The sequence below is a fragment of the Etheostoma spectabile genome, chromosome 24, assembly GCF_008692095.1.
Source record: "Etheostoma spectabile isolate EspeVRDwgs_2016 chromosome 24, UIUC_Espe_1.0, whole genome shotgun sequence".
Lineage (NCBI taxonomy): Eukaryota > Metazoa > Chordata > Actinopteri > Perciformes > Percidae > Etheostoma > Etheostoma spectabile.
The window spans coordinates 15,915,161-15,930,160 of NC_045756.1; positions in this window are offsets into that span (position 1 = coordinate 15,915,161).

Sequence of the window (15,000 nt, forward strand, 5' to 3'; positions counted from 1 at the left end):
GATCAGAAATGTATTTTGGCCCTAAACCGTTTAGTAATTTACGAACTAACAAAAGTACTTTGAAATCAGGAAGCCAGTGTAAGGACTTCAGAACTGGAGTGATGTGATCCAAACCCTTGGTCTTAGTGAGCACTTAAACAGCAGCATTATGAATCAGCTGCAGCTGTCTGATGGATTTTTTAGGGAGACCTGTAAAGACACCCTTACAGTAGTCAAGTCTACTGAAGATGAAACCATGGACAAGTTTTTCAAAATCCTGTTGACACATAAGTCCTTTAACCCTTGATACATTCTTAAGGTGATAATAATATGGCTTTGTAATTGTCTTAATGTGGCTGTTGGGGTGTGGGACGGTTGAACAGGGGAGTTGAGGTTTTGTGTCTCTGCTCTGTGGTCCCTCATGGTCAAATCTTTGCTCAGGTGGGGGCTGTGGTGGATCACTGCCGCACTTTGAAATGTCTTCCTCTTGTTTAGATTTGTCTTGTCTCTTGTCCTTGGCCGAGGGAGCAGATGTGTAGTGCAGAAAGTAAAGTAGGTTAGAGGTGAGCAGCTTTAGACATACAGTGGTGTGAAAAAGTGTTTGCCCCCTTCCTCATTTCCTGTTCCTTTGGCTTTGTCCCCTTAAGTGTTTCGGAACATCAAACACTTTAAACAATCCAGTACAACACAAGTAAACACACAAATGCAATTGGTAAATGAAGGTGTTTATTATAAAGGTGAAAAAAAAATCCAAACCATCATACCCTGTGTGAAAAAGTGATTGCCCCCTAACCAACAAATGGTTGGCCACCCGTAGCAGCAACAACTGCAACCAAGCGTTGGCGATAACCGCAATAGTCTTTTACAGCTCCTGGATGAATTTTGGCCCACTCATCTTGCAGAATTGTCCTAATGCAGTTACATTAGAGGGTTTTCGAGTCATGAACGGCCTTTTAAGGTCATACCACAACATCTCAATAGGATTCATTCAGGACTTTGGCTAGGCCACTCAAAGTCTCATTTTGTTTTTCTCAGCCATTCGGTGGTGGACTTGCTGGTGTGTTTTAGGATCATTGTCCTGCTGGCAGAACCCAAGTTCGTTTCAGCTTGAGTACCCGAACAGATGGTCGTGACATTCTCCTTCAGGATCTCTTGTAACACAGAATTCAATAGTTCCTTTTACACGGCAAGTCTTCCAGGTCTGAAGCATCAAACAGCCCCAGACCCTCCCACTACACCCCCATATTTTTAGACGTGGTATAATGTTCTTTTTAAACATCAGTGTTCCTTCGACCCATATATACTTGGACCACTACCGTGCCAAGAGTCCCACTTTTGTCTCATCGGTCCACAAAATGGTTGCCAAAAGTCTTGGGGATCATCAGAGTGTGTTGTGGAGAAAATTGAGACGACTTGTAGGGTTCTTTTGCTTAGCAGTGGTTTTTCCCCCCCCTCCTTGGAACTCTGCATGCGGCCATTTTTGCCCTTTTTCCTGAGGTGGAGCATGAAATCGTGACCTTAACTGAGGCAAAAGGGGTCAAGTGAGGCTGCAGTTTTCTTTGGACGTTGTGTGGGGTTTCTTTTTTTTTTTTTTGAACTTTATCGTGCCCCAAACTGACCTTAACAGGCAATTTAGGCATTAAACTTTTTTTTTTTTTTTTTTTTTCTAATCCGAAATAAAAAATAAAATAAAAATACAAAAAACAACAAAACAACAAAGGTCCCCGCTGTGTTGAGCTTCATTCACACCATATGGCTACATAGTAAGATAGGATAATACACGTACACATCATTAGTTAACATTATTTTGAATTCCCAAGGCCTAGAATGACAGCGTCCATCTTCTCACAACACAGGCACCTTCACGTAAAATAGCAGTCATATTTTCCTTGTGTGGACCTGTTTTTAATTTTTTGTTTCCCGAGCTAACTGAGGGGGTCCAGTGCTTCATCCAATTATAGTACATCATTTTTCTTGGCGTCATAACAAATATACGTACTTGGTCTTGAGAGCAAGTCCTCAGGCATTTTCCAATAAGAAAAACAAAGGGTTCCAGGGGAATCCCTCTGGAAGATTTGTCCCTTCCTCTTTAATGTCTTCCATATGTCTGATCACTGGCAATCCCAGATAGGTGGTATGGTCTCCCACCCTACCACAATTTCCCAGCAAGTGGTTGGGGTTTGTTTTTAACATGGAACCCTTAAGAGGGGGGTCTAAAATCTCTCTTCAACTTGCCACTCAAATTCTTTCCTAAATTGGACTTTTCAATCCCTGTTGACTCGTCCCTCACATATATCTTCCCTGCTCATCTTATGTATTGTAGTTCCCATGCCCATTCCTTTTAATGGGAAGGATTGTCTGTGTTCTCGTCATAAACCTCTGGATAGATTGTGACCTTGGTGCTTAGTTGAATCCACCACATTTGTTGAGAAATAGGTATAAAGTACGTTTCAACACTAGTTGGATCTTTTTAGACAGCCCCAGCCATGTGCTTTGTGATGTAGTGTCGTTTGAGATATCTGGTACAAGTCCTTTGAGGGCAAGGCAAACTTTTCCTGAAGTTGTGAAGAAGAATCGCAATGTATGTTTTCTCAACAACTGTGTATAATAACCAGCCCATTTCCGCCCACCGTCTGTATGCTAAGTCCTCACCGATGGAGAAACTCAATGTGTCCTCCGAGAATTGTGCATGGCCCTCCAAAGAGCTATAGACCCCTTTAATTGCTTCTGGCCTGTTCCACACTTTCAATGGTGTGTGTTTGCACCATAGTTATTAATTCCGTATTTTTTTTCTGAGCCTGCCTGACTAGAAATGGAAGATAGATATGGTACCCCTTTCAGGAATTCTGTTCAATGGATAGCCAACCCATTTTCTCACTCTTGGGTCACCCATGCACCACTGCTTTGAGTTGGGCTGCCGAATATACATTTTTTAATGTTAGTAGACCCGGCCCCCCCTTTCCTCCCTGCCATCAGGTATTTTTAACATCCTGGGTTCCTTCTATTTGCCAGAAATTTTGATATACTTTTTGCAAGAAGCTAAGTGTTGATGTGGAATATAAATAGGCAGAGATTGAAATAGGCAAAAGAATTCTGGGTAGAATATTCATCCTCAACTGGGGGGGGACTCTATTCGGCCAAAAAGTAAAGGTAGCAAATCCCACCTAGTTATAATCGTTTAATCTCTTTATTAGTTTGTTGTATTGGAGGGATACAAGCTTCTGGTGTTGGTGTCCAGAATAACACCCAATATCTCTCCCTGTTTGTTTCCTCAAGGATCACCAATTCATCCTATTGGTGCTGGGGGGCCCCCCCCCTTCCCACTTTCATCATTACTTCCGATTTGTTTGTATTATCTTATAACTACACTGCACTGTATCTTTACAGGTTGTCCCCATCTTGTACCGAGCATACGGTAAGCGAACCTTGACTCATTTTCCGTTTCCTCGTGCCTTTGTGGTTGTTTTGCGTGTTGGTAGCTCTGCTGCTCACTACATACCATTTCAGTTGTTAGATTTGCTATCAGCGGCTAACTGTCCCTAAACACTTATTCTATAGCTTCTCCTAAGCACTCACATATCTCTCATTTTTTTAGCGACTTTTTTAATAACACTGTTTTAACCCTTGGTCGCTAAACGCTACCATACTTAGCTTAGCCGCTAACGACTTTAGCCTAGCAGTTAGTTATGCGGCCGCCCTCTCCGACTTTCCTCCTGCTCGCATGTGTGAGATGTTTATTACTCCTCTGCATTTCTTAGCGGTGATGGCGCCTGCTGTGTAACAAGTGTAATTTATTTTTGGACTGTGGAGGCGAGGCTTTGAGTGGAGTTAGAATGTCCGGATCCGCACCATGAACGCATCTCTCTTACTGTAGCTAACCCCCCCCCGGTAGTCGTCAGGGCCGGCCTTGACCTGAGTTTAGCCTCTGGTAGCGTCCTCGCGAAGATCCGGAGCAGCCAGGACATAGTGCTGGGTTCTGTGCGAGGACGATTAAGAGACTGTCTAAGCTTTCCAAGACACAGGACCGCCACCAGCCTTAGCGTTTCTAACAGTATTTTCCCCACTCAGCAACCCCCGCTGAGAAACCACCTGCTGGTTAGCGGCAGCTCATTCTGAGAATCGGAAGTTTAGCGAAGCACGTCGGCCGAGTTAAGTGCATCCCGGGGGCTCGAGCGGTCGAGCTTGAGTCTTATCTGAACTACAACTTGCTGCTAAGGATAAACTAAATACCAGCAAGATTGTTTATTCCACGTTGGCGTTAATGACTCCCGGTTACGCAATCGTAGGTACTAAGAGTATGTTATCGGGGGAACTACCAAGTCAATGTCGGACCCGTAGTTTTCTCTGGACCCCTGCCAAATCAACCACAATGACAGTTAGCCGCATTCCGTTTCAGTTTCGCCGTGGCTATCAGGGGGTTTCCCAGATAAGATTGGTCTTTGTGGATCACTGGCAGTCTTTCTGTGGAGAGACCTTGGTCGTGATTCGCGAAGACGGCATTATCCCACTTTGGGCTGGAGCAGCTCTCAATTTCCCCAGAACATTGACAAGTTTATGTGGTGACCTAATCCTTGGCATCCATAGTTGGGAGGCCAGGAGTGCAGAGTCCCCGTCTAACACACTTCTCTGGCTCCTTATTCCAGGTGTTACCTAGAAAAATCCATAGTGACGGTGTCTGCCCCCCGACCATTAAAATTATTTAAATCAAAGGTAAACAGAAGAGGACGTGGCTGAAAACTTCATAAATTAAAACACAATGCACTAGTTTTCAAAGAACAGAAATGAAATGGTGGACTCATAAATCATCATCTCTCTCTTCAAAGTGTCTACTATTAATGGAAAACATTGGGAAAAAAAAAAAATATCAGATTCTAATATTGATTTATTTTGTCTTACGGAACCTGGCTGGGTAATGGAGAAGCATATGTTTCTAAATGAGTCCAACCCCCCCCATTCAATATTAATACCACATTCCTCGATGCGCAGGCCGAGGGGGGAGTTGTCAGCTATCTTTGATTCATCTCCAATTAGTCTAAACTAAACGAAATTATAACTCATTTGAAAGTCTTGTTCTAGTCTTTCACTACCCAAGTTGGAACTCAATGCACCACGTTTCGATTGTATAAGTGTACCGAGCACTGGTCCATAACTCCTGATTTTTAAACCTAATTTTCGCGAGTTTCTATCGAACTAGTGCTAAAAACGGACAAAGTTATGGTATTGTAGGGATTTTAATATTCCATGTGGACGTTGAGAATTATATCCTTAGCACTTGGCCGTTTACTCTCTATTAGCTTCTATTGGCTTCTCTCAAGTTTACATAAACCGACTCACCGTTTTAACCACACCCTCGATCTTGTTCTTGTATATGGTGTTGAATGTGAACGTTACTATGTTCCCACAGAATCCCCTTCCTATCTGACCACTGTTTGTAACTTTTGAGTTTTAATACTGCTGAACTACACGCGTTATGCAACCATCCTATACAAGATGTCTATCTTGATAGTGCGGTAACTAATTTAAGGATTGATTCCGTTAAGCATTAATTCATTACCAAGTCCCAAAGTAACTAGGACTCCTATGCTATTTAGCCTCCCAACTCGATCATTTTGTTTGATAGTGCAGCTGGCTCGCTAACGAATGACTCATACTCTGTTGCCCCTCTAAAAAAAAGATAATAAAACAAAGACGGTTAGCTCCATGGTAATTAACACTGCAACTCGCAAATTAAAGCAATTCGCGGAACTTAGAATCTGGCGCTCGCACCAACGGAAATTCCTCGTTTAAAACATGGCAAGATAGTCTTCAAACGTTAGGAAGGCCCTCCGTATGCCAAAGGAAAAAAGGTCCCAGCGACTACTCGTCATTGATAGAGGAAAATATGACACCCCCATGTTTCTTTCAGGTACTGTAGCCAGGCTCACAGAAGGCACGCTCTACTGAGTCCAAGTATTCCATAGCTCTTATATAACGACTTATGCGGGTTCTTCAATGATAAATTTAACTATTAGAAGCAAAATTCCACCAGACCTGCCTTTAACTGCTTCTCCTCTAACTCAGGAACGTTAGAAACAGCTGTAAACCAATACATTTTTTGACTGCTTTGCTTCACTTGATCTTATCAATTACTTCATTATTTCTTCATCAAGCATCAACCTGCCTCTTAGATCCCATTCCCGATAGCTACTTAAAGAAGTTTTGGGGACCATTAGTCAACACTTCACTAATTGATATAACCAATTTGTCTTTATTAACGCTATGTACCACAGTACTTAAATAGCTGTAATTAACTCTTCGGAAAAAGCCAAACCTTGATACCCGATTTTTAAAGCCACTATATGACCTATCCCACCTTCCAGCTCTCTAAGATTCTTGAGAAAGCAGTCGCCAAACAGCTGTGCGACCTTTCTGCTAGCAACAGCTTATTTGCGGTTTTTCATCCGGATTTAGAGTTCTCTACGACCGAGACAGCCCTTGTTAAATTACCTAATGACCTCCTAATTGCATCAGAACAAAGACTTATCTCTGTCCTTGTGTTATTAGATCTTAAGCGCTGCTTTGATCATTGACCATTATATCTTATTACAGAGTTAGAACTTTAAGGCATTAAAGGGACTGTCTAAGCTGGTTTAAGTCTTCTTTTATCAGATCGATCTTCAGTTTGTTATGTTAACGATGAATCCGCTGTGCACGCCAAGGTTAGTCATGGCGTCCCCACAAGATCGGGGCTCGTCCAATCCTTTCCTTTATAGATGCTTCCTTTAGGCCTATTTATTAGGAAACACTCATAAAACTTTCATTGTTATGCAATGATACTCATTCTTCTATAATCAGCCGGATGAAACTAATCTTAGTCTAACTTCAACGTGCCTTCAGGAATTAAAACCTGGATGACCTGTAAATTTTCTAATGTAACTCAGATAAAACTGAGTTATTGCTCTCGGAACCCAAAAAAAAAAATGGCCCTCGTGACGCACTATCCAAAGATATATTACTCTGCTGTCATCACCCGGCCTCCATCCCCACGTGAAGAATCTGTAGTCATCTGATCGGACATTCCTTTAATGCCCACTTAAAGCACTGTCAAGGATCGCCCTTTTTTCACCTACTTAATGTGGCAAAAATCAGGAATTCCTGTCTAAAATGATGCGAAAAATGTCCATGCATTTTGTTACTTCGAGGTTGATTATGCAATTCTTTTACTATCATGCTGCTCGACAAAATCCATAAAGACTCTACAGCTGAATCCAGAATGCGGCTGCACGTGTTCTGACGGTGAACCAGGAAAGAGATCAGTTTCTCCTGTTTTTAGCTTCTCGCATGGCTTCCTGTAAAATTTAGAATAGAATTTCCAATCCTTCTTCTCACCTACCAAGCTCTTCATGTCGCTCCATCTTATCTTAAAGAGCTCAAGTACCTTACACCCCTGGGAGAGAACTACGCTCCAGAATGCAGGGTTACTTGGTTTCCTAGAGTCTCTAAGATAGAACGGAGCCAGAGCGTTCCCTATAGGGCCCCCCCCCTGTTTTCCTCTCCTGGCGGAACCAGGTCCAGTTTGGGTCCGGGAGGCAGACACCGTCTCCACCTTTAATATTAGCTGTAAGACTTTCCTTTTTGATAAGCTTATATTAGGGCATAGAAATCGAATATTGTGTTAGGGAGGAGTAGTTTAGTCACAAGTTGTTCTCTAATATAACAAAGGGGGAACTTGGCATACAGGCCCGATCCGGTGGGGGATTTCTGGCCGACCGTGGGCGGAGCTCTTCTTTCCATTGTCTCTCTGGTTTGTTGTAATAATATTTTTTAGAGACAGCTTGGGACTTATTTTTGATCTCTAGTTAGGGCATAGAATCGATACTGTTAGGGAGTAGTAGTTATTCACATAGTTTCAAGATTTATCTATCATAAATTATAACTAAAGGAGACTTGGCATACAGCCCGATCCGGTTGGTGGATTTCTGGCCCGACCGGGCTGGAGCTCCTTTTATACCTCTCTCTCGTGGTTTTGCTGTACTAGTTTTAGGACACTGGGGACTTATTTTTGTACACTGACGCCTCTCTCCTCTATCTTTTCTATCTTTTCATTTAGTGCATCCATGTCCCAGAATGCGTGTTACTAACCTTTTCTGGTGAGTCATTCCCGGATCCTTATGTTTCTTTTTCCGTCACATATTCCCTTGGATCAAGAGGCTCCGAAATCAGTGCGCAGCTGTCGCATGGTCCCGCACACGTGTCTGTTAATGCCATGTTCAACTGCTACACACTGCGGTGCCCTGCTACGTCCGCAACGTCCTGCAACGTCCTGCTACTTCCTCTACGTCCTGCTGGCCTTGTCATGCCGCACAGCGTCTGCTATGCCATGAACTACTACAAAGAACTTCTACAAACTACTAATTTTTTCTATTTTTATTGCCACTCTTCATTCTAACCCCAACCGGCCCGTCAGCACCGCCTACCAAGAGCCTGGGTCTGACCGAGGTTTCTGCCTAAAAGGAAGTTTTTCCTCGCCACTGTCGCACTGTTGCAGGGCTGCCAACTTTTCCAAAAACCTTGGAGTGAGATTTGGGGGGGCCAACCCACATTTTGCCGCGTACAAAGCAATTTCTTTGGGTCTTTCTGCATCATTATACTTCAGGGTTTAAATAGGGATTTGTTATATGTGGGGGGATGGTGCTCTCCCTAGGGGGGTCTGGGGGTATGCTCCCCCAGGGAAAAAAAATTGAAAAATAAACCATTAAATGGCACTTTCTGGAGAGTTTTTTTGCAAAAAAAATGGAGAAATCAAGTCTTACATGATATGTGCCAAACTGTATGGTTAGGAGCCTTTGCATTGTTGTAGTATCAACAGGTATTAGGGCATTCAGCATTTACATTATTAACTTCTTCTTATATAAGAACTGACCCAGACAATGTGCCAAACATATTGAACCACATGAAGAGACAGTAGCGTATGTCAGCAACAGCTGAGAAGATTTGGGTCTGTGGTGAACAGCTCCAGGAGTCCCTGGTGTAGGGACCAGGGACCCAAAGTTAAACTAATGTTGAGGGATCAACTAAGACCACTGAAATTCTAAAAAATGAGAACCACTGAGTTACATAAGTTCTATTCCTTTAACCTTTGTGCCAATGTTCAATAATGTTTGGCCCTCATCCTCTGTACCCCACTTAATGTTTTTACTTTTTTGTGAAAATAAAGACTATTTGTTCATTTTAAAAAACATCAAATTAATTATTTACAGTTACATTTAGAGATGCACAGAGGTTAGAGATGCACAATAGTGGCCCAACGTTGCAGTATCGTATTATATATATATATATATATATAAAATATAGTATAGCTCAGATGTGTTTCACCAGATTTCTGCTCCTATTTACAACTTTGTGCCCATTCAAAATATAACTCCTCCCATCTCTGTTGTCCGAGATTTGGAGAGTTGTAATATAGTAGCTATATATAGTATAATATAGTATATATAGTATACCCCAGTCTCTGAAAGCACAACTAGTAGATCACAAGTGGCTCAACAGGTAAAAACATAGATAAACTCATCTTTCAGAAATTTGACCGACCGGGCTGACACTTCAGCGTGAGAAATCGGGGGTGTGGCGTGTGCGCGTGTGAAACCAGTCAAATGCGTGTGTCTCACGGCCAATGCGTGAGAGTTGGCAGCCCTGCTGTTGCTTGCTCTGGAGGAAACTATTAGGAAACTATTAGAACTGTTGGGTCCTTGTAAATTCTGGAGTGTGGTCTATCTGTAAAGTGTCTTGAGATAACTCTTGTTATGAATTGATACTATAAATAAAATTGAATTGAAAATTGAATTGAATTTATCTAAACTATTTAAAAGTGCAGGAACAGAGACCCTGGGATGCTCTAAGAATAACAAAATATCATCAGCAAATAGAGCTAGTTTGTGTTGAACCAATCCCTCATCAGGAATACCCAGTATGAGGGGATTTGACCTTATTAATTCTGCTAATGGCTCTATGCTTAAGGCAAACAAAGAAGGAGACAAAGAATCACCCTGTCGGGTGCCCCGTCCCAATGGGAAAAAATTGGAGCGATGTCCATTCACTCTGACTCTAGATTTAGGGTTTTTATAAAATATGCAAATCCATTTAATAAATGTTTCATTGAAGCCCATATATCGGAGAGTCTGCTGGAGGAAAGTCCAATCAACCCTATCAAATGCTTTCTCAGCATCTAAGCTGAGAAGCATTGAAGGGGTGTTCCTTTTGGCTGCAATAGATTGCAAGTTTAAAGCCCTCCTGACGTTGTCCGCACCTTGTCGATTATTAATAAAACCAGTCTGATCTGGTTTTACCAGTTTATGTATGACTTTTTGTATTTGTTTTGCTATAATTGAGGTAAGAATTTTAAGATCAACGCACAGGAGGCTGATAGGGCGGTAAGAGGTACACTGGATCGGGTCCTTGTTCTCTTTGTGAATGACGCTTATTATTGCTTCTGACCATGATCCAGGCGGGTCTCCTTTCTTCAATGCATAGTTATATACCTTACACAGGATTGGGGTCATATCTTCTATAATGCTTTGTAGTATTCTCCTGGGAAGCCATCCGTTCTGGGGATTTGTTATTTTTAAGTTTTAAGATAGTGTCCTGATTTCTTGTTCTGAAATGGCAGAGACAACATGTCAGCCTCTTCTGATGTTAATTTTGCCAATTGGATGGATTGAAAAAAAAGACTCCATCTTGTCTTTTTGTGTGGGTCCACCTGCTCCTCGTATAACTTTCTATAGTATGAGGCGAATGCCTCTGCAATATCAGTAGGTAGTGTTAAGATTTCATCCCTCTCTGTGCTTTTTACTTTGTGAACTGTCCTGCTATTTGCGCCTTCCGCAGTTGAAAAGCCAACAAGCGGCTCGCTTTGTTACCCATTTCGTAATATTTTCTATTTGTGAATCTTAATGCTCCCTCTGCTTTGTATGTTAGTAGGTGATCCAGTTTTTTCCTCGCCTCCCTCAGCGAATGCAATACTTCTTGTTTCTTAGATTGTTGATGTTCTATTTCTAGCTGCTTAATTTCTTTCTCTAGCTCCTCTTGTTGACCTAGCCTTGGTTTCTTCAATCTAGAAGAAATGGCAATAAAACGGCCCCTCATCACAGCCTTAGCCCCTTCCCACAGAGTTATTTGAGAAACCGTGTCATCCTCATTTTCCTTAAAATATCTAGTTAATTCCTCGTGTATTTCTTGTTTAATTAAATCATCATTTAACAGTGAGACATTAAGCCTCCAGTATTTAAATGTTTTCGTGGGCCCTATATTTATTTTTAAGATGACTGGAGCATGATCTGATATGGTGATTGGCTCAATTTTACACTCATTGACCCTGTAGAGATCCGGTCCTGATAACAGAAACATGTCCAACCTTGCGTAGCTGCCATGTACCTGTGACATAAAGGTAAAGTCCTTCTCTTTAGGATGTAAGCGCCGCCACACGTCTACTAAGCCCAGCTCACTCATCATTGCCTGCACTGTATTGGATTTTCTGGATACTGAGCCCAACTCTGCAGGTAACCTATCCATATTTTGTCTCAGGACACAATTGAAATCGCCTCCTATTAACACAACCCCAGCTCCTGTGCCTGCTATGAAAGTTGCTATGTCTTTAAAAAAGGCAGGACAGTCTTCGTTTGGGGCATATAAATTGAGCAGTGTTACTTTTGTGCCACTGATATCCCCCTTTACCATGACATATCTACCATCTTTATCTTTGACTGTTTCTGAATGATTGACGTACACTGATTTATTAAAAAGGATGGCCACTCCCCGTTTTCTCCCCTTTTCAAAAGAGGAGCTGAATACCTGATCCACCCACTCTCTTTTAAGCTTTAAATGCTCTTTTTCAGACAGATGGGTTTCTTGGATCATTGCTATAGAGCAGTGTAGTTTTTTGAGTTGGCTAAATATTTTCTTTCTCTTTATTGGATTACCTAGGCCCTTAACATTGTAGCTGATGAAATTCAGACTATTCATACTCGTTATATGGACATGCTTGGCGTCTATCCTTCCACCTACTTAAGGCACTCCTTCCTACCCAACATTTTAGCACACCAGTCAAATCTATACAGAAAACCAAACTAACACTCTCAGGGTGACCGTAACCATTCAAACATAAAATAGAACGACTAACTATATGAACAGTACACTTCCACATACCCCCATGGCTTACCTTAGGCTTACAGTAAAATAATAGAACGACCCCTAAGCTAAGCAAACCATGGCCCGGTGTAGCCTGAGCAGAGGATGGTGACAGTTCCTCCGTGGGATTCACACAAAGTGTCTTAGCTGCTGTCGTCCAACTCGTGGAGCGGTTGCTGCTCTTGCTGCTCATTGCGCGTTGTGTCTCACAGTTCAGCTGAGCTCCGTCCAGTGAGAAAAAAACAACAACAAACAAATAGTAATCCTTACGCTAGGCATATCCAGAAATATCCGGAGAGAAAAAAGAAAAAACCTCGGCGTTGATTCCACACCTACTCGAAGAGGGCCGCAAGATCCACCGAAGGCAGCACTCCCGCTGCACCTCCACCACGTCTCTCACCCCTACATTCCACCTGTAGCGGGACATCTCGCCCTCCATCTGCGCTCTTTCATCAACTTTGGATGTATGTTGTACTTCGCCAGGACTGGAAGAGCCTCTGTGAGCGTGGGGTAGGTCTGTTCCCCCGTCTCCATGGTCATTTTCAGTTGCGCTGGATACATGCACTTGGCTTTAATGTTTTTTTCCTTTAGTTGTGACGACCTCCCGCACTTGTGTTCTCTTTCTTTGCAGTTCCGGAGAGTAATCGTGGTCAAAGTATATTTGCTCATCTTTGTATATTAGTTTTTGGCTCCATGCTTGTCGAAGGATCTTGTCTTTGACTGCGTAGTCCAGAAATCTGACTACTAAAGACCTTGGAGTGGCCTTGGGGTCTCTCGGTTTGGACACTGTCGAGCGGTGTGCTCTCTCTATTTGCACATTCACTTCAGGCATTGGTTTAAGGACAGATTGAATCAGCTCCTTGACAAATGCCTGTACATCTCTCCCCTCGATACCCTCAGGCACCCGGTAGATTCTCAGATTGTTTCGTCTTGTTCTGTTCTGTAAATCCTCACATCTAGCTGTTAAGTCCATCTCGGCGTAATAGATAGCATATAGCTCTCCCATACTTCTTCCATTTTCTTCAACCGAATTTATACGGTCCTCCGCCTCCGTAGTTCTTTTCTCTAGCTTTGCCATTTCCCCTTTCAGTTCTTCCATTGAGGTTTCCAACTTCTTGAGGGATAATTTAGTCTGACTGTGCCATTCCGGTTTTCTGACCTAGCTTTCTAGCTCGGCTAGTATTTTGGATTCCGGGCTAGCGCTATCTTTGCTAGCATCTTGGGTAGATTTTAAATTATCGTTCTTCTCCTTCGATGCATCCTGCTTAGTTGCAGGTCTGTTCTAGAAGACGTTGCCATTGTAAACTTGTGGTGTAGTGCCGAGTTTCTCCTAGTTTGTAAGGTTATTTAGTAGTCGGGTGGACGGAGCTCAACTTCTAGGTTGCTGTACAGCATGGCGTCACTGGAAGTCCCTTGTGTGGGGTCGTCTGTTTCCCCCGTCTCCATGGTCATTTTCAGTTTGCGCTGGATACATGCACTTGGCTTTAATGTTTTTTTCCTTTTTGTTTGACGACCTCCCGCACTTGTGTTCTCTTTCTTTGCAGTTCCGGAGAGTAATCGTGGTCAAAGTATATTTGCTCATCTTTGTATATTAGTTTTTGGCTCCATGCTGTCGAGGATCTTGTCTTTGACTGCGTAGTCCAAAATCTGACTACTAAAGACCTGGAGTGGCCTTGGGGTCTCTCGGTTTGGACACTGTCGAGCGGTGTGCTCTCTCTATTTGCACATTCACTTCAGGCATTGGTTTAGGACAGATTGAATCAGCTCCTTGACAAATGCCTGTACATCTCTCCCCTCGATACCCTCAGCACCCGGTAGATTCTCAGATTGTTTCGTCTTGTTCTGTTCTGTAAATCCTCACATCTAGCTGTTAAGTCCATCTCTCGGCGTAATAGATAGCATATAGCTCTCCCATACCTTCTTCCATTTTCTTCAACCGAATTTATACGGTCCTCCGCCTCCGTAGTTCTTTTCTCTAGCTTTGCCATTTCCCCTTTCAGTTCTTCCATTGAGGTTTCCAACTTCTTGAGGGATAATTAGTCTGACTGTGCCCTTCCCGGTTTTCTGACCTTAGCTTTCTAGCTCGGCTAGTATTTTGATTCCGGGCTAGCGCTATCTTTGCTAGCATCTTGGGTAGATTTTAAATTATCGTTCTTCTCCTTCGATGCATCCTGCTTAGTTGCAGGTCTGTTTCTAGAAGACGTTGCCATTGTAAACTTGTGGTGTAGTGCCGAGTTTCTCCTAGTTTGTAAGGTTATTTAGTAGTCGGGTGGACGGAGCTCAACTTCTAGGTTGCTGCTTACAGCATGGCGTCACCGGAAGTCCCTTGTTGTGGGGTCTTTTGTGACCTCTTGGATGAGTCGTTCCTGCGCTCTTGGGGTAATTTTGGGCAGCCAGCCACTCCTGGGAAGGTTCACCACTGTTACATGTCTTCGCCATTTGTGGATAATGGCTCTCACTGTGGTTCGCTGGATTCCCAAAGCTTTGGAAATGGCTTTATAACCCTTGCCCCACTGATAGATCTCAATTACTTTCTTTCTCAATTGTTCCTGAATTTCTTTGGGTCTTGGCATGATGTGTAGCTTTTAAGGATCTTCTGGTGCACCTTACTGTGTCAAGCAGCTCCTATTTAGGTGATGCCTTGATTGTGAACAGGTGTGGCAATAATCAGGACTGGGTGTGGCTAGAGAAATTGAACTCAGGTGTGGACAACCACAGTTATAGTATGTTTTAACAAGGGGGGCAATCACTTTTTCACACAGGGCCATGATGGTTTGGATTTTTTGTTACCTTTAATAATAAACACCTTCATTTACAAATTCCATTTTGTGTTTACTTGTGTTGTCCTTGACTATTGTT